The sequence below is a fragment of the Tympanuchus pallidicinctus genome, unplaced genomic scaffold (assembly GCF_026119805.1).
Source record: "Tympanuchus pallidicinctus isolate F22 unplaced genomic scaffold, pur_lepc_1.0 scaffold5, whole genome shotgun sequence".
NCBI lineage: Eukaryota > Metazoa > Chordata > Aves > Galliformes > Phasianidae > Tympanuchus > Tympanuchus pallidicinctus.
Window position 1 is genome coordinate 45,381,283 of NW_026294769.1, and position 4,886 is coordinate 45,386,168.

The window sequence follows — 4,886 nt, forward strand, 5'->3', positions numbered from 1 at the left end:
CAGATTTTCTACAGATATTAGCATGCTTGTCACACCATAAATCTGCACAGTGAGAATACATTGCTAATCTCTATGCATTTATCATTTAAATATTTCTTCTGGAAAAAAAAAAAAATCAAGTTGAGTATTTCTACTATTCACTGTTATTTAAGCTATTAATAAAACTTATTTTAAATTCACAAATCTACCTGTTTTTATCATTTGCTATCTTACATAATGCTTTTCAAATGCAAATTTTCCAACACAACTTGTAGTTGTTCATAATCTCTTCCACATCACTTTGTTTCTACTTGATGGGAAGATGTGAACTATTGACTGTGAAGTATCAGTACAGTATCTATGTCCATATTATGAAAGTTAAAAAGCCTCTTAAGAGATCACTACAACTTAGAGATTATTACAAGTTAGTGCATTCATTAAGAAAAAAGAGCTCAAAGTGAACTTGACTCTGATTAGATGCCAGGTAATCCACAATGAACATCACGAATGCCTTAAATTCAGGGAATGTTTCACAGTTTGCATGTTCTTAAGCATATATGAATCTAAGCACCATAAAGACATCGACTCATTAGCTCAGCCCATCAAGAAGCTACTTGCATTTACCATGTTTTCAACTGTAATACTTTCATGTTGTCAATTTAATGATTCACTAGGACAGAGTGAAAAGGAAGTGTAAAGACCATTCTGAGAAAGGAGCACTGTCTCCAGTTGTCCAGTCCCTCAGCAGCATGATAGAAATATCTCATCTTTGTGACTTAACTTCCAGTAGGAAGTCTGGTGACCACCTGAGCAGGTACCTCCACATGCTCACACAAGGACACACACCCCACACACTGCACATGCACAGCCTGGCACTGTCTTAACACAGCGGTGTGCAAATCAAAACCGTGTAACACCTCTCACGTGGTACAATGTAGCTGCAACCTAAAGGGACAGAAAAAATTCTTCCTGACTTCTCATCAGGACCACATAAAGAGAGCCCTGTTTGATCACTTCCAACATGTTCCATAAGTATATTTATTATCTTAGCAAAGATTGAGAAAAAGGAGGCATCAACACTTCAGTCTGCAGCTACCCTAGTTTTCTGCAAGAAATGTTTCACTTTAGTATTTCCCCACAGTTAAAACTGAAAAGGAACTTTGGATAATCAGCATGTCTGCTTAGAGCTTTTAATCATAACTCCTGCAGAAATAAATCACAGGGATTGTCAGAAATGTATTCAGAATTCTGAGTGAATAAAAATGTAATTTTGCAATTAGAAGAAGAGTATTGTTACAAATTATTTTGACATTCACTGTGATAAATCTGATCAGGGCAAACTATTTACTTACTGTGTACATGCTCAGAAGTACTGCCGGTCAAAATAGCTACAAAGATCAGGTAAGATCTACTAACCTCTTGTTATTTACATTTTAAACAAGCATAAACTATTCTCCTTAGGTTTGAAAGCTGAGGTTGGTGACAGCACTGCATTCAGTCTCTCATACAATTGAATCTCAGATCGTGTGTTCAACAAATCAGCAAAACAAGAGAATATTATTTCCAAGACCTTTTTTAACAGCATGTAGAGTTTCAAAGCTATTTGTCCCTAGCACCCAGACTCTAAAGGAGTAAACATATAAATTATGGCTTCTAAATTAAGTAAAGTTTCCAAAAGGTCTCCAGAGAAATGGTGTTACCTAAGCAAAAACTGCATCCCAGGGATAACTCCACAGAAAGCAGAGCAAAGTCTCAGTCATTGAGCACACCACAGAGATTGGCACCTGACTGGTAATTCAGGGACTCATTCTGAATATCTTTCCTGAATAATCTTCATTTAGATAAAATGTAATCTGTAAAGACCACTTAAATTCATCCAAGCATTGACACACCATGAATTTGCTTAATTGCTTTAAATGCCTTACCCTGATGGCAAAGTCAAAATGTAACAAGAATTTCCATTGGTAACGTGATGGACTGGCTCTCACCACTATCTAGCATGCCAGGTCATCTTTTCTTCTTTCTTTTCCTTTTTCTTTTTTTTTCCCCTCCTGCTAATGGGATCATTCATGCATTGTAGTAAAGGTTGGTTTGATACTGGACAATGCAAATGCTCCAGTGGGCTGGCCACTGAATCACTGGTGACAATGTAGTCAGCTATCTTGCTTCAACTCTTATTTGACTGTATAGTGTAGCTTTTCAGCCAGAGCAAAATCAATAGCTACAAATTTCTTTTCTGCACATGAGTTCACCTCAGCAAAAGGACAAGACTCCATTAAACGCATTATATTGAATACCTCCATACATTTGTACATATGTATTGTGCCATATTAGCTAAGAATAATGCAAGTTCTGTTCTTGTACATACATATTAGCTTAACAAGCTGTTAAGATGTCTAATATTTGCAGCACACAGTGTGAGCTTTAGAAATCAAATGAGTTACGATGTTAATAATACATGACAAATCCAGCCTTTCACTTACTTCTCACTCCCCTTTCACTCTATCCACAGAATGCACCTATTTGCAAATGAAGCAGAAGAAATCTATAAAACAGAGTCAATTAACGCCAGTCAGGAAAGGCAAAATGTTGAATACCTGTCTGACAACGAGGCGCCAGGAAATTCCACCCATTTTCTCTCATACTTTCTCTATTTCATTACCAGCTGGCTCTCCCTTTAGCCCTGAACAGAGTCCCATAAGGAATCTGAGCCTCAGAACAGAACATCCAGCCACATAGGGGCCACTTTCTCAGCAAAGCCCAAATCATCTGCACTCACTGCAGGGACCAAATACAACTGCAGAGCTGTAACTATTTTCTACTGCAGACTAACCTAACCCATGATTACTTTTCTCCTCTCATAAATTTACTGCCTGCATCTAATTACTTCTGTTTGATTCCCTACACAATACCTATAAATCTGTGAAATTTCTGTAGGATATTATCCCTTCATAATCTTGGCATAATCATTTAGTAGAATCCTACACTGAATGGAAACTTACTGTCAGTAATTTCTAGAAAGAGGCGATTTTCCATGGTCTGTTATTTTTGACAGCATTACATCAGAAGTCTGCTCTGATTCTTTATTTCTATATATATATGGTGGATAATTTCAATAACATTCTTTTAACTGAAATTCAAGGCTTTGTTACTTTGATTTTTTCATCACTCCATATTGAACAATTATTAGCACTGAAATAAGTTAATGAGGTATATATTACAGTAGAGAAGTATTTTTGCTGATTAAATGACTATCAAGAGTAACAAAATGCATCTCTCTCACCTTTGTTCCAAAATAACAGTATTTAAAACTATATAAGTGTTATCATAACTAAATGGATGTTTCATGGCTGTGAGGATTTTAATATACTTTATTCTGAAGTATAGTGACTCAGTCTAATGGCTCAGGGCTGCAAGTAGGATAAAACAAGAACCTGTGATGGAATGTTCAGGAGAAGTAATAACAAATGAAGCAAGAAGCTTTGTCATGCAACAAAATGTAGTACAACATTCCTGAAAATGCTCCACACCTTTAGAATGTGCATTTTGGACAGAAAGGAAAGGTTAAGAGGTAAATTAGACTAAGTCTACAAAGAATTCACAGAATGGCTCAGGCTGGAAGGGACCTCAAGGATCACGAAGTTCCAACTCCCCTGCATCAGGCAGGGCCACCAACCTCCACATTCAATACCAGACCAGGCTGCCCAGGGTCCCATCCAATCTGGCCTTGAACATCCCCAGGGATGGGGCATCCACAACCTCTCTGGGCAGCCTGTTCCAGCACCTCACCACTCTCATAGTAAAGAACTTCCCCCTGACATCCAAGCTATATCTTCCCTCTCTCAACTTAAAGCCATTTCCCTTTGTCCTGTTATTATCTACCCTTTTAAAGAGTTGACGCCCCTATTGTAAATGACTTCTGTAAGTGAAAGGAGCCTTGCAATTTTCAGTGTGTATCTTATTATTTTCACCTCACTAGCTTTTCTGGTAAGTATGTTTGATTAGGACTCTTGATTCTGGCTGATTCTGGATATCTAAGATCAATTTAAAGAGAGGTTTATAAAAGGAAGGCCTTCTGAACACGAAGGACACATGGACACATCCAGGATTGGCTCTTCGCAACCCCTCTCCACCTTGTTCCCAGCACGCTCCACCCACCCATTGCTGCGTTCCGGCTGATGTCTGCAGTGATCACACCTCGCTCTCTCCTGCTGCAGGTACCACAGCACACTGAACTGAGAGCCCCTCCGCCCAGGAAAGGCAGAAGCAGTTTTAGTAAGACAGGATGGACTGCACTGATCAGGCATAAACAAGAGTACCAACCAGCTGAACATTTTCATATAACCCTTTTATTTTTTTCACACTTGTGTTTTTTCATAGCTGTCCCTTCTTCATATCGTCAAAATTCCCATTTTCTGTTTGCCTCGTAATCATAGAATATCAGAAGTCAGAAGTATTCTAAGGATCGTCGAGTCCAAATCCTGCCCCATTCAGGACCACCCAAAAAGCAGACCGTCATGCGGACACTTGAATTCCAGCAGCTTGGTGCTTGGGAAGCCTGCTCCACCACACTCTGGTGAAGAATCTTTTCCTCATATCCAACCTGAAGCTCCCCTCCCGCGGGCTCTCCTAAGAAGTCCCACAGCCAGCTCTGTGCTGACCCCATTCTTCCCCCGCGCCCTGGCAGCAACTGCTCCGGTTGCGAAAGGCGCCCCCCCTCACACGGACGACGGCGCAGGAGAGCCGCCACCAACGGCCCCCGGAGGGCAGCGTGACGTCACCGTCAAACTACCCTCCCGCCTCCAGGGTGGTTCACACAGCTCCTCTCGCCGGCGGAAGTGACGACACGAGGGCCGCGCTGATTGGCCGAGGCGCCGGAAAGGGGCGGAGATAGGGCGGCAGTACCG